Source organism: Notamacropus eugenii, chromosome 6, assembly GCF_028372415.1.
Source record: "Notamacropus eugenii isolate mMacEug1 chromosome 6, mMacEug1.pri_v2, whole genome shotgun sequence".
NCBI lineage: Eukaryota > Metazoa > Chordata > Mammalia > Diprotodontia > Macropodidae > Notamacropus > Notamacropus eugenii.
In genome coordinates, this window is record NC_092877.1 from 140,409,302 (window position 1) to 140,433,215 (window position 23,914).

Below are 23,914 nucleotides of genomic sequence, written 5' to 3' on the forward strand. Positions count from 1 at the left end.
TCTAACCAATCCCTTTTGGAACCTGCTTCCTGGACCATTAAAAAGCCCAACATATGCAAATGAAACATTGAGGACTCATGCAAATTGCGCATTGAGAATTTAGGCAAATCAGGCAGACTACAGTGAGGGCTACAGACTACCTGCGCCTATGGAAATTAGGTATTGAGAAGTTAGTGAACTCTGTCTAATCATTGATCCTAATGCACTGTATAGCCTTATATGGAAATCACCTGACCCTGGAGGAATCGAAACCTGGGCCTAAGGTCTCTTCTACTCTAGGGAGGAGTCTCACACCCCTGAGAAGTCTTCACTAACTCTGTTCCCATTCAATGGCTTGCTCCTACATTGTTCTTCCTTTAGCTATGAAGAATCAGGACTACTCAGGATCAGGTGGGAGATTGGCCCAACCCTCTTCTCTCATTCCTCTCTCCCCTACCTCCCACCATGGGGGCTTTCTAACTTCATAACACACTGTAATCTCAGTTTCTTTGTGTTATTTTCCTGATCTCAGGCAAATGAGTATTCCAAGATGTAAATGTCCAGGCAGCTTTGTAAGTTCAGGAGATCCAGGGGTCCCATAAGCAGTCAGAGTAGAATTGGGATAATAGGAGGGCCCACCAGAATGGGAGTGGTTGACAGTAGTGATATGCTGATGCCTGATGCAAAAAAAAAAAAAAAAAAGTTTCTTTAAGATGGTGGCAGCTTCAGAGAATGTAATTCCCTTCATGGAGGAGAGGAATACCAACTGGGAACTCTAGAAAGGCACTGATTGTTGGAGCCCCAGGAACTTCCAGGGACCCCATAACTTCTGAACAAGAAGTGGGAGGCACCCCTTTGTCCATATATTCTCTACATGCCTACCTCACTACAATTGTACTTCAAATTTGAGCCCAGTCTCTCTATGGACTCTTTTAACAACTGTTCTTATTATACCTGTTTAGTAGATACCTCCTGTAAAAGCAAATTAAGTTTAGCTAGCCAATTGTTAAGAAGGCTCACACCAAGGGGGGTTTATATGGTATCAGAAGTATTGTTCCCCAGAGTTATCCCTAGAACCTTGAGATGTAGCAGTCATCCCTCTTGGGACCCAATCTGGGAGTGTGAGAGAGGGTGCAGATTTCAGGGACTTTATTAATAGAAGCCTGAAAGAATAGAATAGAGCTTAGTCAGCTACCTTCTGGAACCTGACCTATGAATGTGAGTATAGATGGAGAAGAGGGGAAGATTATGGATGGAACCTTGAGAGAACAGTAGTAGTTACCATCCTTTGGGGAGCCCCACCTGGGAGTGTGGCTACCTTGAAGGGGGAGATGTTCTACAGAGGATACTAAGCCTGATCTTCAAGAATCTGGATTTTTCTTTCAAATCTTGTGCTTTAGCTAAATTTTCTCTACCTAGGGAAAATGACTTCAACAGACTAAGGACAAGATAGACTGTTTTTACCTGTAACTCTGCCACATTTGACATTTTCCATCCTCTGTCAAAGCCAGAGGGGCTGGTTTTAAGGGTGTCTCCTCTTCTAAGTCTCCTAATGCATCTCCTCCTTCTTCCAAAGAAACAGTGCTATGAAGCAGTCTCATTTGGACAAGCTAGCAGAAAGTAAATGACTTAAATCAGAATGGGTTAAGATGGTCTTATCTAGTGGTCCCTCTAAACAGATCCGGAAAGAAATCCAAGTGCAATTCTTCAGAATGTCTACTCTGAAAATCTTTTCTGCCTTTGTCAGTTCCTGCCTAAATGCCCAGGTGTTACTGGGCTTGATTTCTCCAGAATAGAGAAGGACTTTGAAAAGTTCACTCCATCCTTCCTAACCAAAGCCTCCACTCTCACATGGAGGGAAGCTGCCCAGTCCTCCAGCTGGGTGATCTCTTTCGGGACTTGCTTGTTTTCTTGACCTTTAGTAAACCTAAAGGAGGGAGGAAACCAGAACCACTTAGAAAATCTTCCTTTGGAGACTCTTGATAAGATTCTAGTAATGAGTTGGATAACTGGATAATCCAGGTTCTGGCCACTTGGATGGAAAATATTTCAAAGAAAAAAAGTTTAAAGGGAAAAACAAACAACCAGGAGAGCAAGAGAAAGAACCATTGAAAAACATTGAAGAAAGCTGACTCAGACAACGTCGGCAATAGCTGCCTGAGACTAAAGGCTTGTAACAACAAGATTTTAAAAAGAAAACTTACACAGCAACTTTTATCTGAGCATTTCAAAGTATTTAGCAAATGTGATACTTTCCATCATCTGAAAGAGCAGGGTACGAGATCAGGAGCTTGTCATCTTTTGGAGGAAGAGTGGTACACACAAAGAACGATGACCTTAGACTATCTGAACTTGAGTTCAAATCCCAGCTCTACTCCTTGCTGCTTATGTAACCTTAGACAAGTCCTACCTCGCTTTTCTGAGCCTCAGTTTCCTCATCTGTAAAATGAAGGGTTGGACAAAATGACCTCTGAGACCCCTTGTAGCTATATAGCCTTGATCCTAAGAGACTTGTAAGCTGACAAACGTAAGCGCGCAGGGCAATTATACACCAAGAAAGGTAAAGTCAAGAAGAAAATATCCTGTATAAATTTTATTTTATTTTTTTAAAGTTTATTGTTATTTTATTTGTTTTCAGTGTTCTACAATCACTTCCATATAACTTAGATTTTTTTCCCCCTTCCCCTCCCTCCTCCCTCCTTGCTCTCTCCCTCTCCCAGTCGGCATACAATTTTATATTGGTTCTACACATACATTCCTATTAAATACATTTTCACCTTAGTCATGTTCCATAGAAGAATTAAAATGAATAGGAGAAATCATAAAACAAACCAAAGCGTAATGCAAAAGAAAATTATCTGCTACATTCTGTGATCGAATTCCATAGTTCTTTCTCTGGATGTGGAACTGTATACATTTTAATAATCACAGGAACACTTTTTTGGTGACAAGAAACCATAAATAAAGTGACTTCTCTTGGATTAGAGACTGAATAAATGTATAAATATAAATATAAAATATAAATGTAATAGAGTATTATTGTGCTTTTAAAAATGATATGAAAAATCGAGAGAAACGGAAGAAACAAAGAAAATAAAGCTAAGAAAATGGCATATATTGGCAGTAATAAATGTAAGTATTTTTAATAATAAATGAAAATATTATTATAAGACACCAAAATGCGAACTGTGAAACCTAATTTATTCCAGTGGCAATAATGAAACACACTCCTCTCCTCTTCATAGAGAGAAAGGTGGTGGAATATAGGTGCAGAATGCTGTATATTTGGTCAAATGCAATTGTCATTATAATTGGTTTTGTTTAACTATTTCTTTGTAATAAGGGAGTATTCAAGTTAGAGAGCAATTATTGGGATGTGACAGTGGTATAAAAACCTAACAAATATCAATAAAGACATATTTTTAAGCCACAGAGAAAGGAAGAAAGAAGTGTACAGTCAATAAGCAGTCTTAAGAAAATTAGAAGTACTGAGGAATCTTAATTTCCAAGTTACTGTTTGAACCTTTGTAAGGAGGAAATCTCCAACCCTATCTCCTATTACCATTTGCTTATCTTGTTATTTTTGGCCATCAAAATGCTGCAACTCTTGAGTTACTGTGGAGCTCACAATGTCAGGATTTTAAGGAACCTAACAGCTCATGTAGACCAACTCTCTTCTTCCTACAGATGAGGAAACTGAGTTCAAGAAAGTGGAAATGACTGAATGAAAGGTCATCGGACAAGTGAGTTCAATGCTCTCACATTTCCTGGAGCAACCACAGGGAAGCAGGTCTACAACAGAAAAAAAAAAAGATTAAGAGACCCTGGTGTAAGGAGGGTGTTTAATGTGGATACACCCAATCAAGTTAGCTCAGAGCTCCCACAGTCTAACTTGCCTTAACTCTCTCCTGAGCTCAATCTATTTCACTTGACCTTTACACGAAAAAGGTTGCTACCTATAGGAGAAGACAGAAGAATATACTTAGGTTTGTATATTTGCTGGCTTCCTAATTTAAAAAAAATGCATATTTGATTCATTAATTCTCTTTTTTCTGCTTTGTTTATGTATATTTTTAGTGAAATGATTTTTCCTCTGAGGATTACTTTAGTTGCATCTCAGATATTTTAGTATGTTGGTTTCATTATCATTCTCTTTCACATATTTATTAATTGTTTCTATGATTTGTCTTTGACTTACTCAATATTTAAGATTTCATTGTTAAATCTTAATTTGGGTCTGTGTCTTTTGTTTGTGATCCCTGAATCACTGAGTACTTATATTACATTTTGATCTGTAAAGGATGTAGTAACTATTTGTTTGTAATATCTCTGTGCCATAATTTGTAGTCAACTTTTGTAAAAATGTCATGTGGTGATAGAAACATGTATATCCTTTTGCCTTCCCATTTAGAAGATGCCATTGCCTTTTAATTCAAATATTTCCAGCAATTTGTTCAGTTCCACACCTTCCCTTTTGTTTATCTTTCTATTGGATTTGTCTAAAACTGAGAGAGGGATATTTAAGTCCCCTGTTACTATTGTTCTACTGTGTATGTCTTCTTGAAGTTCAGATAATATTTCCTTTATGAATTTGGATGCTAAGGCATTTAGAACATCTAACTTTATTACTGATCTTGGTTTGTTGACTATGATTCTTTTAGTATAATGTAGTTCCTTGTTTATTGCTTTTTGTTTTTTGAATGTCTTTGCTTTGTCAGCATGATTATAACTCCTGCTTTTTTTGGATTTGCTTTTTTGAATTCACTTTTTTGGATTCATTTGATGCATAACAAATGTTTTCCATCTCTTCAGTTTTATTTTGTGTATATTTTTGTTTTTGAAATGTGTTTCTTATAAGCAAAAAATTGTAAGGTTTTATTCTCTTTTCCAGAACTTTTTAATCAGTTTTATGTTTTACATAAACAGTTAATACTGTTTTATGGGACTGTTTAATCAGCCTGCATTTAAAGTTATGTGAGTTGGTTTATATCTTCCTCTATTTGCCTCTAATATGTTTTTTTCAAATTACTATTTTTTCCTTCTCCTGTAACACAATACTATATTTATTTAATTAATTTAATCTTTTTTAAGGTGGTCCTATTCTTACTTGCTCTTTTTCCCTCACCCTCATCCTCTCCTCTTGTGTTTCCCCTGCATATTGGAATCTTGCTTATTATTTTATTTATCTTTCCTGCTTTTATCTGAATATCTAATTCTCTCCCCCCGCCAATTTTATCCTCTCAGTTAATCAAGTAAATTCTCCTTTCCTCTTATCCTCTTCAATAGTTCTGTTCATTACTTTTTCAAATTTCATTTTTTGTGTCTCTTTCCAGAGAGTTTCTTTTACTCTCTTCATTATCCATCCTTTCTTTCTGCCCACTTTCTGCCTTCATTTTCTGATTCATGACCTGTTTAATTACCTAGTCTCTCCCCTTTCTCCATAATCCCCATGTAACCAGAACTTCCAAGGTATCCATTTGAAGTTCTCCCTTCTAAGCAGTTTTTGCCAGTGCGTTGTAGAACTTGCCCCATGGACTCTCCTTTTTCATTGTGCACCACTCCCAGAATAATCCCAATTTCTTCAGGTGTCAGAGAGGACACTGTCCCATAGCAAGACACCTCATCATCACCACCACCACCACATCTCTGATTACGCAGTCCACATTTATCTATACGCTCATCTGGTTGCCTTCTCATTTGCTTCAAAATCTCCTTTGAGCTCATACCCTCTCACTTCCCTAAGTATTTTATGTAGTTTAAAACATTCTAAAAAAAAAAAAAACATTCTGAGAAGGAGTCAAGGGACTTGCCCAGCCTGCCAAAGGGGCCCATCAAACAATAAAAAGGCTAAGAACCTCTGATCCTGTCTAATACCCTCTCCAGTCTAATATTAAGATGAAGAAATTGAGACCCAAAAGGTAAATGCATATGTGCAAGTAACAGAGTTAGAATGCGAACTCAGTTCCACTTGAGTCTACAGATTATTTTATTGTCACACATTTAATTGCCAATTACTTTTAAATTATGTGACAAAACATTAGCTTGGGGGGGGGGGGTTGTTTAGAAAAAATTCCGGACTTTTCTTAGATCATTGATAATTCAAAATAGTTTTTTTCAAAATTTGAGATAAAACAATGGAAAGGCTCTAGGTACTTCCAAAGAACATCTGAGTTCATGCTTTTGTTTTGTTTTGTTTTGTTTTCCCCACCCTAAAGAAACTCTATTCCAAGTCAAAGAAAAGGCCTGGTATTTATCAGCACTCCAGGGTGTGGAGAAAGGTAAAGAATTGAGTAGTATTCTCTTGAGTGGGTCTGGACACCCTTCCTTTTTTAGGCCCCAGGGTGGAAATAATCTATTATTGCACCTTATCAATGGGAAATACTGCCTTTTCTGGATGAAGAAAGACAATGGATGTATAGAGAAGTGGAAGAAATCACAGCCAGCTGGAACTTTCACAGGTTACCCATAGCTATCTAGTCTTTCAGGTCCCTGGAATTCTTCCAGGGCTTCTACTTGGCCAAGTTCAGAAACATGCCAACAGACAAAAAATAGGTGTTATTAATATTCTAGAAAGGGACCATCCACAGTCCTGCAAGATTGTACATTTCAATAGAACTGGGGTTCCTTAACAGAATGTTCTACTCAGAAGTGCTGTTGCTGGCAAAAGGATCTGAATAAAATTCTAATGAGTTGAATGACAGTTAGAGTATACTGTTAGTACCCCTCAGGAGAATGACAGCTGGAAGACACCTGGAAGATCATCTAGTCCAAGTTACTCATTTTACAGGCATAACACTCTCACCCAGGGAGGGTTGAGACAATTTCCTGAAGGACAGTTTTGAGATTTTCTTGTTCCTGATTGAAAGACCCCTGAGCCGGTGACACTTTGTAATTGTAAAAGACTACAGACTCATACAAAAAGAGAGAAGTGGCGTTCAGTAAGGAAAAGAGGAGAAAGAAAAGGTGCAAACTTTGGAATAGCTAATGGGAATCTCTAGCACCATAGGCATATGGGGAGAGCCAGACTCCTAACATGTCCCTTGATTCTTACCTAGCACTGCCATCTCCAGAATGAGTTTCTTTGGAGAAATCATTCTTTCCTTGATTGAGCTGAGATTTTTTTTCTTGCTCCTGAGTTGAAGAGCTCATTTATTCATGTATTCTATTGCCTACCCTAATCTAAACAACATTCTCAATATCTCCTCTACTGCTTGTTTGAATAAATATGTTTGCTTGCTCTCCATGATTGTCTTTTGAGTAATAAATGTTTGGGGAACGAAAGGGAAGCTGTCCAAGAGGAAGTTGTTACTCTCCTCACTGAAGCAACAAGGGAAAGTAGCTTTAGTCCAGGACCCCTAAAAAAGCATTGTACTTCTAGACTGTAAATATCTGATGTATAATAGATAGAATTCTAGCCCAATAGCCTTCTTGGAGATAGGAAAGTGGGGGAGTCAGAATTAAGCCACAGTCTTCCTACTGAACTCAAAGGTAGAAATTGCAGTCTTCCTTGGACACAAGGAGGCATTCCAGATCTTATTTAGATAAATACATCCCTGCAACATGACCCACCCAGAGTTCCAATGCCCATAGTTTAAACTCTTATGCAAATGATTAATAGACTTGCCCAAGGGTCAATGGCAGACCCTAGATGTGAACCCTGGTTCCCTGACTCTAAATTCATTGCTTCAGACTGGGGAAAACATATTATATCATATTTATGGTTCAGCTATGAGGGTCCTGGAAAGTTTGTGAGCAGCATGAAGTAACTGTGAAATCTTAAGAGTGCCAAAAATTTCTGAGGGGGGAAGGAGGAAACACTGATTTCAAGTCAGACTTGGTCCCAACAAGTAATAAGTCTTGACATTCAAAAGATATGAACAGACAGTTTTCAGAAGAAGAAATTAAAGTTATTTATCTATAGTCATGTGAAAAAATGCTCTAAATCACTACTGATTAGAGAATTGTAAATCCAAACAACTCTTAGCTACCACATCAGACTGGCTAACATGGCAAAACAGGGAAATTATAAATGCTGGAGAAGATGTGAGAAAATTGGAACACTAATTCATTTTTGGTGGAGTTCTGAACTGATCCAACCATTCTGGAGAGCAATTCAGAACTATGCCCAAAGGGCTATAAAAATGGGTGTACCCATGCAGCAATACCACTTCTAGGGCTGTATCTCAAAGAGATCAAAAAAATGGGAAAAGGACTCACATGTACAAAAATATTTATAGAAATTTTTCTGGTGGCCAAGAATTGGAAATTGAAGGGATGGCTGAACAAGCTGCGGTATATAAATGTAATGGAATACTAATGTGCTATAAGAAATGATGAGCAGGCAGACTTCAGAAAAACCTGGAAAGATTTATATGAACTGATGCTGAGCGAAGTGACCAGAACCAGGAGAACATTGTACACAGTAACAATCACACTGTGTGATGACTGACTGATAGACAGCTCTTTTCAGCAATGCAAAGACCTAAAACAACTCCAAAAGACTCATGATGGAAAATGCCATCCACATCCAGAGAAAGAAATATGGAGTCTGAATGCAGATCGAAGCATACTATTTGCTCTCTTTTTGTTTTTTTCTTTTTCATGGTTCTTCTTCTCTAATTCTTCTATACAACCTGACTAATGTGAAAATATGAGAATGAATATGTAGAGCCTATATCAGATAGCACACCGTCTTGGGGAGAAGTGAGGTGAAAGTGGTGGAAAAAATTTAAAGGATATGGAAGTGAATGATGAAAACTAAAAATAAATTAATTTATAAAAAAAATTCTTTACATTTACACGCTGATTTAAGGTTTACAAAGCACTTTACAGTCACAATATCATTTGATCCCTCAACAAACCTGGCATATAGTTACTATATGTATAATTCTCTCCACTTTTCAGATGAGGACATTAAGATCCTGAGAGCATGGCCACTATCAAGGCAGAGGTGGGATCTGAACCCATTCAAACCAGATTGCAAATCTAACACTTTTCTATGAGTGACCCCAGTTTTATAGAAGGAGGACTGGTGTTAAAATATTTGCCCAAGTTCTTCCTACAAGGTAATGGCTAAACTAAGACTAATGCTTAACATGCTTGCATCATAATGAACTGGACCTGTGATTTCACTAGGTTAGGGAGCACCTCTCCCCACAAAGGAATTTAGACTCTTAGAGAGTGGCTTGGCCACTTAGAAATCTGGTGTCTCCTCCAGGTATCTCATAGGTATCAGAGACAGAATTTGAACCCATGTCTTCTTAACTCTAAGGCCAGATCTCTAACCTCTATTCTGTACCACTTTCCAGTGCAGGTTACTATTCATTTGTCAACAAACAGAATTATATATGTGTTTGTATGTGTATGCATATATTTAGTTAGTTCATAGGTTCAGAGGTGAAGGGAACTTCAAGGATTATCTTATCTAACACCTCCATTTTACAGACAAGAAAACAACTAGTTGTATTAAGTAACTTGCCATCGATTGGCCAGGAGGTTGTATTGAAAGTAGAATTTGAACCCAGCTTTCATGTGACTCTATGTCTGGTGCTGTTTGCACTACTCCATTCCTGCAGCAACAGCATGGCCACCATCATCATCATCATCATGTTAGAGGCAGCTAGGTGGTATAACGAAGACAGCCACAGGCTTAAAATCAGTAACATTTCAGTTCAGTTCTTTCTTCAGACATTTACCATTTTTCAGTCTACTTTTTTCATTTCACTCATTCACTCACTCAGTTAATCAATAAACATTTATTAAAGGCATACTATGTACTAAGCACTATGATAAGTACTGGGAATAGAAAAAGAGGCAAAAGACAGCCCCTGCCCCCAAAGGAGATCCCAGTCATCACCAGCTGAAGTGGGCTGGGCTCTCTTGGTTCCTCTTTACTGAATGTCTTCATATATTGTAGTGGGGATTCTTGTCCTGATATGGATTGAATTAGGGGTCCCTTCCAACTCCAAGATTCCATGACATTTGCAGTAAGAAATGCTGAAATAATGGGGCATGAAGATTAAATGCCCTGAAAATGTTGTCCCTTGAGCATGTGCTGTAGGCAAGCAAACTCTACAATCCCAGAGAAACCAATTATTAGACTAAATCTCTGCAGATCTATAGCTTCTGAAAATGCTTTTCACTATGACAGTGAGAGAGGTTGGCATTAATTTCATAATGCATTAGGCACTTGCAGGAATAACTACTGATTTTTTTTTTTACCACCCCAAATGACTTTCAGTTAAGGAGTATGTACAAATCCTAGCTTCCTGGAGTACAGGCAAAGAGTTATAATTTTTTTTTTTTTAAGACTGGTTCTTCCCATCTCAGCTGGTCTGGAATTCAGCAGCCTAATCCCACTCAGATTGGTGCAGCAGCTTTATCCCACTCCATTTCTGATCTAGGCTAGTTCTCTCCTCCTTATCCAGCCCAGTTGCACCCCACCCCCTCCTTTCTCTCAGGGTTTTGCCATCTTAATACAGACCCTAGTTGGCCATCTGATCAGCCTAACCTTCTGCAGCTCAGAACTCCTGAGCTCAAGAAATCCATCAGGCTCCCCAGTGCATACTTGTAGATTTATAAAGTAACAGGGGTCAAGAGGTTGGAATATCTTGCAGAAAGGTCCTGCTGTGAGGAGAATTTTGTCCAGGGACATATATCACTGAATAAAATTGGAGAATGAATGACTACTCTAACTATGGTAACTTTTTTTTTAAGCTTCTCTTTTTATAAAACAAAACAAAATAAAAATGTGTTTCTCATGAATTTAGAGAGTTGCTTGGGGCACAGTCAGAGGCAGGATTTAAGCTGAGGTTTTCATGACCCCCAGGCTGGCTCTCTATCCTTTTGATTGAAGTAATGTCACTCTCAAATAGAAATGGGGGTCACTGACCCAGAAATGAGCTGCATATCGACTTAGCTGTAGAATGTGAGTTTAATCATGTTTTAATGGGTTTTTTAAAAAATATTTTTGCATGTATGCCTTATTGTATTTTTATTTATGTTGTCAGATATTTCCCAATTACATTTCCGTCTGGTTTCAGATGCTCTTAGGAATGCTGGGGCTGGGTGTTTGACACCTCCACCCTCAAGACTGCTGCCTTTCCCTCAGGCATACTGTCACTAAGACCATATGTGGCACATTAGCTGCCTATCTGCACTGGCATGGGGAATTCCTTATGGGGAACTCCCAGTCTAGACCAATGATGTCACAAGTCCAGGGCAAAACAAAATTATAAACTTAACAAACATCAACAAACATGAAGATCCCAATGTACAAAGAAGAACAAAAAGGAGAATTGTGTATGAACCCATGAACTTTGGCATTCTTAGTTAGAAGAGTTCTTTCACTCTGTATTCTCTGGGATATATTCTCATCTGTATACTTTCTCTGATTTCTGTTTTGCTATTGGTTTGGATAAACTGAGTCTTCAAAAATACATATAATTTAATATAATAGTACCACAATTGTCCTCTGGATCATCTTCTGAATGTCTTTGTGTGTGTGTGTGTATTTTATTAACACCATCTTTTCCCTCTGTTTTTTGCTTGTCTTTTCCTGCTCCCTCACTCTATCTCCTATCCTCCAACATTCCCTCTACTAATGAAATCTAGGTGGCTCAGTGGATAGAGCTTTGGGTCTGGAGTTAGGAAGACCTGTGTTCAAATTTGATTTCAGACACTTACTAGCTCTGTGACCTTGGTCACTTATCACTTAAGTCACTTTGTCACTTAACCTCTGTCTGCCTCGGTTTCCTCAATCATGAAATGGGGATGATAATAATGGCACCTCCCTCTCAGACATGAGATGAGGATCAGGTGAGATATTTGTAAAATGCTTGGCACAGAGCTTGACACATAGAAGGTGTTTAATAAATGCCTATATCCTTCCTTCCTTCCCCTTTATCATGTAGTTCTGCAAAGTCAATCAACAAATAAGCATGGTTACTTTTGAGGCATCTCACCATATTCCTTATCCAGCAGGAACCTAATGAGAAATCACTATCAAAGCATTCAAACTAGCCTACATTAGTTCAGTTCTACCGAATGCTGGCCTTGCTCCAAACAGACTTTATTAAAAAGTTAGACACTGTCCATTATAAGGATGGACTTATTTCTTGCATTTCTCTAAAACCTTCCATGTTCTAATGCAACAGCACTGTGGATAGAGCTCTGGATCACGAGTCAGAAAGACCTAAATTAAAATCTGACCTCAAGAACTTACTATGTGACCCTGGGAAAGTCACTTATAAATTCTGCTTGCCTCAGTTTCCTTAACTGTAAAATAAAGATATTAAAGGCACCAAAGTTATTGTGAGGCTCAAATGGGATATTTGTAAAGTGCCTAGCACATAGTAGGCATTCAATAAATTTTGGTTCTTTTTCTTTCCCCCTTTCTCTTTTCTCCCACAAACTTTGATAGTGCCTCTCCTTGCCAAGGCTTGCTTTCTCTTCATTCTCTTTCCTCAGATCTCCTCCAAGACTTTGCTCCATTGCTCCCTCATACATATTCTTTTTTTTTTTTATTTTTTTTATTTTTTTATTTTTTAATGTTTAACAATCACTGCCATACAATTGCGATTTTATCCCCCCCACCTACCCCCCACTACCCCCCTCCCTCCCCACGACTGCATACAATTCTGTATAGATTCTACATATACTTTCCTATTGAGTATATTTTCACTATAGTCATGCTATGTAGTCAGACTAAGATAAATGAAAGAAATCGCATAACAAATCAGAACATGATACACAAACACATACACATACACAAACATGATCTGCTACATTATGTGAGTGACTTCCATATTTCTCTCTCTGAGTGTGGAAGGCATTTTGCCTTGAGATCCACCATTGGGATTTTTTTTTCCTCATACATATTCAACATTTCCAGAGGCATAATAGAATGTAAGAAGAAGTTTGATTTGGAAATAAAGAAGCAGAGTTCAAATCCCTGCTCTACAACTTACCTGTATGATCTTTTATAAGCCATGATCTCCCGCCCTTCACTTTCCTCCTGTAGAAAATAAGGAGATAAGACTAGGTAATACGAAGATCTCTCCCAGTTCTAAATCTATGATCCTTTGATTTCTGCTATTTCCTTCCCTTAGGTTTGAAAAAAAAAACAACATGCTTAGGTCATCCCTATCCTAAATTAAAACAAGACAAATAAACAGCAAAAACCTCACATTCCTTTGTCCCTGCTATGCACTTAGGGCATCATCCTATATCTCTCTGTGGCATAGTGGAAAAAAGTATGAGATTTGCAGTCAGAGGATCTGGGTTTGAATCATTGACATATATGACCTGGGACAAGCCACTAAGCTCTTTGGATATCAGTTCTCCCATCATTGAAAGGAAGGTATTAGATGTGATGTCTTCTAGCTCTCAATCTAAGATCCTGTCACCTTCTGCTTCCTGACCGCTCCTTAGTTTTTATCAATATAGGGAACCTGCTCCTCAGGCAAGAGGATGTCACAGACTGAGTCAGAAGGAGAGGAGTTACTGAGATCTAAGGGTCGCAGGGGGCCCAGGACACCAGTGTTAGTGGAGGTTGGGAGAGTAAGTTCTACACAAAACCAAACCAAACCCTATGCAATGATTAAACCTATCATAAGGTGGAATGTTGGTACACTGTTGGTGAACCATACTGCAAATATGTTAAACACACAGCCAGTGGGCCACATGAGGCCCAGAACACTTCCTAGTACCACCCAAACTGAATTAAATAGCAATTGGGAAATATTTAACAGAATAATTAAAAATACATTAAAATATGGTTTAAGTTTCAGTCACATCTGACTTTCTGTGACTTCATTTGGGGTTTTCTTGGCAAAGATACTAGTTTGCCATTTTCTTCTCCAGCTAATTTGACAGATGAGGAAACTGAGGTAAGTAGGGTTAAATGACTTGCTGAGGGTCACACAGCCAGTAAGTATCTGAGGCCAGATTTGAACTCATAAAGATCAGTCTTCCTGACTCCAGGCCCAGTGCACTATCCACTATGCCACCTAGCTGCCCTCATTGAAATATAGATAGTGTTAATATGTGGTTTTCTAAGTCAACATGAACCTGCAGAGATCCCTATGCATCCTTTAGTGGTGCCTCTTCCTCTTCTATTTGTGTGTGATACCACTGGGCCATGGATCCATGGGGCTTGTTTGATACAGCCTGGGAAAAATGAGAGCAGGGGAGGTATTGCTGATGAGATGGTTCAGAAGAACTGAGAAGTGGGCCAAGGTTAGTAACCTGGTTAACAGGGAATAAAGGTAAAGTGTTGTGGGCAGAATCAACATCTGGAATAGAAAGTGGGTCAAAATCAGGATCAAAATAAAGTGTGAAGAAATATGCCAGAAGCCAGCAGTGAGAACCAGGATCAGCCCTCAAGACAATCAGTAATGGACTTTTTGCAATGTCTTCTCCATTTCTTGTTCTCAATTTTCTTGAGGGTCGATGAGTTAGGAAGAAGCAAAGACAATTATCACACATTTATGTGTCAAATTCAGGCTTTATGCCCATTCCTCCAGATTCTAAAACTCAGGTTGTTTATTTGAAATATGTTTTATTGATGTCATTTGTTTTTACAGCATAGTCGATTTTGGACATTGCTCCCCCTCCCACCTCCTTTCAGTTCTTGGCTATCACATTTGGAAAGACAGCTTCCAAATCTAATTAAATGTAAAAGAAATGTAAGAGAATCTCTTTCTAGGAAGCTTTCAGGTGCCACTCGACCTAACTTAGTTTTATAGAATACACATTAGATTAAAAAATTATATGAAGGTCATGAAGGTGAGAAAATGAAAGATAATTTCTTATTCAACATCAGAAAATTTATCCTGGGGAAAATGGCATAAAAATACCAAATGCTGTGAAGGCCTTTAGTCAGAGGGAATCCTCTATTGTACATCTGTAAATTTGTCCTGTAGAGAAACTGTTTCAATGTGATGAGTATGGGGAAAGTCTTCTGCCATAATGGGAACCTCTATAAACATAAGAAAAGTCATACTGCACAGAAACCATTTGCTTATGTAGCAGTTGTGTGTGGGTGTGTAGGGGAAGTGAAGGTGGGGTCTGGGGATCAGGTTTGTCCAGGCACTCCTATTTGCCCTTCACCCTACTTGTTTCCCAGATGAGTTTCCTGGTACAAACACTCTGAGAAGTAGAATGGGAGGATCTTCAATTGTCTTTGGACCTTTTGTTGGCTCCAAACCCTCAGCTAGAGACAGACTTATAAACTCCTCAGTCTCAGATCTATTTCAATTTCTTCTCTCTTTCCCCCTCAATTGCCTTATACCCACCGTATTCCCAATCAGTACACTAGCAAATGCCATGATTAGCAGAGTAAACATTTAAAACAAAGAAAGATTCTCAAGGGAAGAAGTCTAAGCTATTAATAACCATGTGGGAAAAAATCAAATTGCTAGTAATTAGACAAAAGTAAATTAAAGTACCTCTGAGTTTCCACCATACATCTTAGCAAAGACAACACAGAAAATGACAAAAATGACAAATGTTGGAGAGGCTGTGGGAAAACAGCCTTGTTGGGGAAGCTGTGAATTGGTCTAGCCTTTATGGAGAGCAATTTGGAGCTATGTCCCCAAAGTTACTAAACTGCGTATACCTGTTGACATAGGAATATAGCCAAAAGAGATGAAAGAAAGAGGAAAAGAGCCCAAATACAAAAAATATTTATAGCAATTCTTTTTGTAGTAGGAAAGTGCTGGAAACTAAAAGAATGCCCATCATTTGGGGAATGACTGAACAAACTATGGCACAGAAATGTTTGGAAGACTATTGTATCCTAAGAAGCTATGAAAAGGATAGTTTCAGAAAAACCAGGGAGGAGTCGGATGAACTGATGCAAAGTGAAACAAGCAGAACCAGGAGCACAATTTATACAGTAGCAACATTGTAGCTTTCATTTAGCTTTCTTTCTTTCTTTCTTTTTCCCCTTGGGCGAGGGAAGTTGTGTGGGGGGAAGAGGGCTAATAAATGCTTGTTATCTGAAAAAAAAATTTTTATTTAAAAACAGAATAAGGCATAGGAGAAGATAAAACAAGAAACAGTACACAGACTTCTCCCATGACTGGGGGGAAAGGCTTCAGGCTCCTCTGATGGAGCTGAAGGGAAAAAGAACATACAAGATTAACATGCTGGGATCTTTGGGGGAAAAAAATCAAGCTTCTGTTCTAACGTACCTTCTCCCAGATGGGCCCAAGTAGCCTTACTCTTCAGACTCTCGGGTCCTTTCTTTGTGGCAGTTATATCTGCCTGTGATGTCACTGCCCCAGCTCTATATATAACACCTTTTTTTCTTTAAAATTTTTTTAAAAATTTAATTCTAAACATAACCAAATGCAAGGAGCATTTGTATATACAAGCAGAATAGAAACAATGATTGTACATGAGGTTATGAATATGGGATGTTAACAAACAAGTGATCTAAGGATATGAATAGATGGTTTACAAAAGAAGAAAGACACATTTTAACCAATCATTTGGAAGAAAATGTTCGCTTTGTAAGAAAGCACAATTGAAAGCAATTTTGAGATATCCTCTCACTTGCTAACAGGTAAAAAAAATCATTTGAAGTGTCATAAAACTCAGTATTTTTAAGAGGAATATAGAAGGTGTGGCAAGTCCTTTGGATTTCCTTTTTATTTACAGAAAAAAGTAGGAAGAAAAAAAATAAAATCTATCTATTATAAAGTCTAGACCTGTGGTTTGCCAAAGCAAAGACTTAATTCTTAGATTACTGCCTGGGAGTTCTGAAAGGACAGCTAACTTGTTCAAGATCCAGAGAGAATACAGGAGGTCAGAACTTGCTAACTCTGAAACAAACCGTCCACACACCAGGGCTGACCTCCTTTCTTTTCACCTTCTAGTCTCTTCACTCTTATAACTCCACTCATTATTCTTAAATAATGCATTCATCAGTGCCCATCTATTGGGGAAGGTCTAAACAAATTATGACACGTCATGGTAATGAAATATTATTGTACCACAAGAAATGATGAAATAGATGGTCTCAGGAGAAACCAGGAAGACTTATGTGAACTGATATAGAGAGGAGTGGGTAGAACCAGGAAAATGGTTTATATAAACCAACAGCATCATAAAAACAAACAACTTTGAAAGATTTAATGAACTCTGATCAATACAATGGCCAACCAATTCCATGCCACCCACTTAACTCATGAGAGGGAAGTGAAGGTACAGAATGAGTTTCAGACAGAGGCAATGTGCAAATTTGTCTTGCTTCATTTTGTATGGTCAGGAAGACCTGAGTTCAAATCTGTCCTCAGATACTTACTAGCTGTGTGACCCTGGGCAAGTCACTTAACCCTGTTTGCCTCTGTTTCCTTATCTGTAAAATGGGAATAATTAGAGCATCTACCTCCCAGAGGATCAAATGAGATGACGTTTGTAAATCACTTAGCACAGTGTCTGGTACATAGTAAATGCTTAGTAAATTCTAGCTATTATTAGTTTCATTATTAGAAAGAGTTACAGACAGGTCAGCTGTGAAATCTATAATCTTATGAATATACTTAAAAAGAAAATTAAGCTGTATATAATAAAGACCCGTAGTTTTGTGTACAATCTTCTTTTTCTGTTCTACTATGTTTATGCAAATGATATAAAAAAAGTGTTGGTTAAGTTTAGAATAATTTTTTTTTTTCCAAAAAGAGAGAATATATTCAGCAGCTAAGGAACAGGCAAACAGCTTGTTGATGTTTGCAGGGCCCTTGGCAAACTCCAGATTATGAGGAGTTTGTCTTAGTGTCCTCCTGATTTTCTCCTCCTGTTGTTCTCTCTTAGGGATTCTTTCTGTTGTATCCTGATTGTCTAAATCTCCCCATTACAGCACCCATCCAAGCTTACCCTCTCTGACACATTGCATGCCCTCTAAGTCACCTCTCCCTTTCCCCACTTTCTTTTCATCATCAAAACACTCATTTTTCTCTAGGTCCTGCCAAGAAAACTTCCATTCCTCTCAGATCACATCTAGGTATTAAAAGGAAACCCTTTATGATTCAAGTAGTTCACACAAAGTTGTAAACGACTAGCAAATAGCTCCTTGGTTCAGTGCTTCTGAACAGGACAGATCTCACCACTCCCCCAGGTTAAGAACAGGGTATTAGCAACTTGGCACCTCACATTCTGGAAGGCTGTCAACTCCTAAGCATATCTGCAGATTTAAACTCCAGGTTCAGCTTTTAAATAAGGGTGTTGTAAAAGTTTCCTGCTTTGAAAAAAAGAGAACAATTTATACAATTACAACTGAGTGAAAATGAACAATTTTGAAAGACTGGTCAAGACTCTTGTCAAGACAGTGACTCACTGATTTCAAAGGACCACTGCTGAATGCTACAAACTTGCTGAAGGAGAGATGATGGGTTATAAACATGCAGAAGGAGACGTACAGTTTGGGACATGGCCAAATTTGTCTTGCTTGACAATGCAAATTTGTTACAAGGGTTTTCTTTTTCTTTCTTTTTCTTTCCCTTTTTCTTTCCCTTTTTCTTTCCCTTCCAGGGGTAGAGGAGAAGAGTGATGGGGAAAAAAATTAATGCTTGTTAACTGAAAAAAATTTAAAACATAAATGAGATTCCCTGCTTTGAAAGGCAGTATTCCCATCATCCCCACATTGCATTGCACATAGGGGAACCTTAATAAATATTCTTCGCTTCCATTCTCACCTCTGAGAACTAAAGCTACCTGACATAATAAGTTTAATTTGATGACCTTAAGCTCTCATGAAGGTGCTGCTGCTGCTGCTACTACTGAATTCCTAATATGACTCCTGAAAAGGCATCTGAAAAATCCTTCCACATCCACATTGGTGATCAGATGTGGAAATAGACATTTCTGCCTTCTTTGAGGAGTATGCTCGGCATAATGGACCAATCAATATTCATTATATATATTTTTTAACTTTTGCAATTTTTAAAAGCTTTTTTTGAACTTTTAATTAACTGTTGAAATCCATTAAATATTTTTTCAACTTTGCAAAGCAAGATTTACTTCAAAAATAAAAACCACACAATAATAGGGACGTTAGAACCCAAAAGTAATAGTCACAAATACACAAACCTACTCCCCTAACATGAGGGAGGCTTAATTTTCCTCCTCCCTGGTACCTTCTCAGTCTCTGGGGGAGGGAAAGGGAATTGACTTCACAGCTTAGCTCAGTTCTATAAAGCAGAGTTCCACTTCTAAAACTACCACCAAATTACCACCCATAAGCTGGATCCCAGGCAACCTGGCTTTTCCAGAATTCCCTGTCAGACTGGCTGGCTCCAACATCCCACCTGGAATCCCAGCTTCAATCTGAAACTGAGAAGGGTGGGGGGCAAACACAAACACTGCCAGTCCATTTCTTGAAACCAAGGGGTAAGAGATGGAAAGCAAGGGAAGGAAGTCCTTCCCCTCTCTTGTCAGTTCACGGCATCTGTGTTGTGGGTGCTATGACCTTCACCCTCTGGGCACAGTAGGAAAACAAGGGTCCTCCTCATCGAACTCTATTACCAATCCTTTTATCTTGCTCCCCAGAAGCTGTTTTTCCTGTTCCCCTATTGTCCAATCTCATCTTACTGTCAGCTTTCCCCAGTCTTAGCTTTATCAATGTGTTCCTGGATTTGGTTTGATCTTTGTGGACCTGAAACAGCTATGGCCAAAGAAAGCTGAGAAATGTGGGATGCCAGCTCAGGGCTGAGCATGAGATCTATAAGATCTCATCAGCTTTGATTCTGCACCTCATCACTATCCTCAGCCTCTTTGATTAAAGGATGGGTCTATGAGCTCTAACCACAATTTAAGGAGTGAACTCAGCTCAGACATTTTATTTCTCACCTGGCTGAAGTACTTTGGGATTTCTCTGACTTACTTTTCCACCATTCCTCCTAGGTGGATACCTTTCCTGATGGGGTGCTTGGGTGCATGTGCTTGGACTCAAATTCTAAAATCACATTTCTCTTTAAAAATCACATCTCTCTCTAGCCTCAAAACACTACCCCAGGCAATTTCTTCCCAGTCCAAGAATAGCCTGCCCCAGCAAAAACCATTATCTCCCTTCCTGATACAATAGCCAGCTGTACCTATAGAATTTATTAGTCTGAACCAGCTATGTACTGGCTGAACTAGCTGTGTACTGGGTCATAATGCCATTTACTACTCACTGACCAATCATATGTATCCTAGACTTAGACATACATATATTCCCTTACATTTATCTTTTCTAACAAGACATTGATGACAGCAACCCAGTATTCCTCAGTCTTGACCACACCTCCATGTAGACCCTTCCCTCCTTGGGCTATTTCCTGATGAACTTTGGGTAAAATACTTGTGCACTAGATACCAAAAGTGCATGTTCCTTTAAGAACTAACCACTCCTTAACCACTCCCTAATCCTGCCCTGAATCACCTAGTTGGTATATTTGGCACATGTTTTACTATAGAATATCCTGTATAAACTTTACCTGTACCCCTCTAAGGTTGCAGGTTCCCTAAGAACTCTTGCCTGCTGAAAAGCATAATAAATCTTTACCTTGATCTTGACAATGCTTGAGTCCATGAATTTTTTTCCAGACAGCCTACACAGGCAACTCCAGTCTTGGAGTTCTGTCTGTGTGTGTTTGTCCTTTGTTTTCAGTGAAGATCATGGAGTTTCTGTACTTCCACCTCTCCAGCCCTCATCATTCCCACTAAGCCCCTCAGCTTCTCAATTTTCTCCTATGTACTGTCTTCCCCCAAGAGACTATAAGCTCCTTGAGGGTAAAGACTGTCTTTTGTTTCTTATTTGTATCCCCAATGCTTAGCACAATCCTTGGTTATAGAAGGAACTTAATATATGTTTATTAATTATAAGAAATTGAAATAGAGTACAAAATTATCTCTCTCAAAATGGCAGTGTTCTACTAATGCATTGTTGGTGGAGTTGTGAACTGATCCAACCATTTTGGAGAGTAATTTGAAACTATGTCCAAAAGACTATAAAAATGGGTGTACTTTCACACAATGCAAGGACCTAAAAAAATTTCCATTGAACTCCTGGGGCAAAACACCTTCCACATCCAGAGAAAGAACTATGGAATTGGATCGCAGAATGAAGCAGACCATTCTCTCTTGTGTTTTGTTTTCTTTTTTCTCATGGTTTTTCCCATTCATTTTAATTCTTCCATGCAACATGACTAAAGCAAAAATGTATTTAGTAAGAATGCATGTGTAGAACCCATGTAAGACTGCACGCCATTTTGGGAAGGGAAAGGGGAAGGAGGGGAAAGGGAGGGGAAGAAAATCTAAGATTTATGGAAGTGATTGTAGAAAACTGAAAACAAATAAATTAATTTTTTAAAAAATGGGCATATCCTTTGATCCAGCAATACCACTTCCAGGGCTATATCCCAAAAAGGTCCTACAAATGGGAAAAAGACAGACATATACAAAAATATTTATGCCAGTTCTTTTTGTGGTGGCCAAGAATTGGAAACTGAGGGGATGCCCATCTGCTGGGGAATGGCCAAACAAGTTGTGGGATATTAATGCAATGGAATTCTATTGTGCTGTAAGAAATGAGGAGCAAGCTGACTTCAGAAAAACCTGGAAAGATTTATATGAACTGATGCTAAGTAAGGTGAGTAGAACCAGGAGTACATCATACACACTAACAGCCACATTGTATGATGACTCAGTTTGACAGACTTGGCTCTTCTCAGCAATGCAAGGTTCTAAGACAACTCCAAAAGGCTCACAATAGATAATGCTATCCACATCCAGAGAAAGAAATAAGGAGTCTGAATGCAGATTGAAGCAGACTATTGGCTGTCTCTCTCTTTCTGTTTTGCTTTGTTTCTTCTTTCTCGTGGCTCATCCTGTTGGTTCTAATTCTTCTTTACAACATGACTAATGTAAAAATATGTTTAATATGAATATATGTAGAACCTATACCAGATTGCATGCAGTCTTGGGGAGGAGGGAGGTGTGAGAGTAGAGAAAATTTAAAACTCAAAAGCTTGTGGAACTGAATGTTGAAAACTAAAAATAAATAAATAATTTGTTTAAAAAAATGGCGCTGTTCCTTGAAAGAAGAAGGGGCCAGTTGACCGACTATGACTTGACTTTTTCTTAATCCAAAGAAGCGGTATGGGCTTTTCATCTCCCAGTGTTCCAAATGTCAGGAACCATTTTTATGAATTTTCTTTGGCAAAACTGTCTAGATGTCTGTCTTCTTTGTTAAGACATTTTGTTTGTTTGAGGAGGGTAGAATAGTTGGTAATCCTGTCCTAGCTCAGTGAGGCAGCAGGACATCTAGAATTCAAAGGTTTTTTCTGAATTTTCTGAAATTCTTATCCCTGACCCTAACATATAAATCTTGCATTTATGTTCATATTTAAAATTTATTTAAATTGATGATCTTTTTAAAATAACGTTGCATGTCTTTACATACTCGGTTAACTCCCTCCAGGGCAGAGAAGCCCTCAAGGGTACCAAATTAGCATAACTAGCAAAACACAGCCACACGTTGGCTCTGTTTGAAAATGTATCTCACCGGCACTTCCAATACATCACCTCTCTCCCTAGAGATGGGAAGCATGACTCATCAGGCTTCTGGAGCAGAAGTAGTCGTTGCATTTGTCCGAATTCTTGTCTTTCAACATTATTTTTCTTTATGTTGTTGAACTGTATAAATTGCTCTCCTGGTTCTGCTACATTCTTAATCAATTCATGCTACCCACACTCTTTGAACTTATCATCGGTCATTTCTTACGGTATGATAACATTCGATTACGTTTGGAACCCAAGTTTCCAGCCAAACTGCAGCATTTTGTACGAGACTCTCCTACTTGGTGGAGAGAATGCTGATGCTCTCACTCTACAAACCTGCTTTGTAAAGGACAGACAGTCTTTATTTTTTTCTTCAACAAAGACACAAGGCTACAGATTCCCTTAAGACTTGACACTGAAGAGGAGACATCCCTAATTTCTAGCTTTGTGTCTTTCCTGGTATATTTTAATCCAGGGGTGGGCAACCTGCAGTCTCGGGCTCACATGTGGCTGTCTAGGTCCTCAAGTGTGGTCCTTTTAATTCAAACTTCACAGAACAAGTCCTGTTATTAAGGGGATTTGTTCAAGATCAAGAAAAAAAAATTTTTTTTCTAATTTGGAACCTATGAAGCTTTTGCAGGTTCCCCATCCCTATACACTATACAGCTTCTCTATGATTTCTGTTTGTTACTTGCTTGAATAAATAGGTTTGCCTTGTTCATTATTGGGGGAGCAGGCAAGAAAGATGGTCACTGTCCAATGCAATCATTATTCATTTTGTTTCATGGTATTCGTTTAGTAATTTTTTTAATAATAAGGAAGAGTTTAGGGGACAGAAAAGGCTCATTGGGAAATTTCAAGTATAAGAAAAATTAAAAAGCAACAAGAAGTCATAAAAAAAAAAACCACTTGAAAGTAAAAGGAGATAATGGCTTAATAAGCCTTAGTTGTATGTAGCTCTAAAATGAAACTGGTGGCTGATCAGAGAAAAGCAAATGACTCTCTCTGTAAAAGTTCAGTCCGAGAGGATTTTCACCTGGAAGCAGGTGAACGTTTTCTTAGACACCCAAAGCTAGAAAGAGGCTTCAGGGAATAAGAACTAGGAGGCTTGTGTGCCAGTTATGGCTCTTCCACTAAGTGGCTACATGACCTTCAGTGAATGACTTAATCACAGAATCTCAAAGCAAACAGGTACCTCAGAGGTCACTTAGTCCAACTTGTATCTGAAGAAATTAATTCAATTCCACAAGAATTTGTCATATGCCTACTAGATGCTGAGCACAGTGCAAGGCATTGGGTATGCAAAGACAAAAATGAAAACATCCATGCACTCAAGAAAATACCCAATAAACGGTGACAAGGTCTTTTTTTCTGAATACTTCAAGAG

The 23,914-nt window shown here is 38.5% G+C and overlaps 1 long non-coding RNA gene across 1 annotated transcript in view; it reads right to left on the reverse strand.

The window, feature by feature from the left end:
- LOC140511891 (uncharacterized) overlaps positions 1–23,914 on the reverse strand; it is a 72,636-nt gene that overhangs the window by 1,504 nt on the left and 47,218 nt on the right. The window contains exon 4 of the long non-coding RNA XR_011969705.1: positions 12,948–12,994. This is a non-coding gene — a long non-coding RNA (uncharacterized lncRNA). The remainder of the gene's footprint in view (positions 1–12,947; positions 12,995–23,914) is intronic.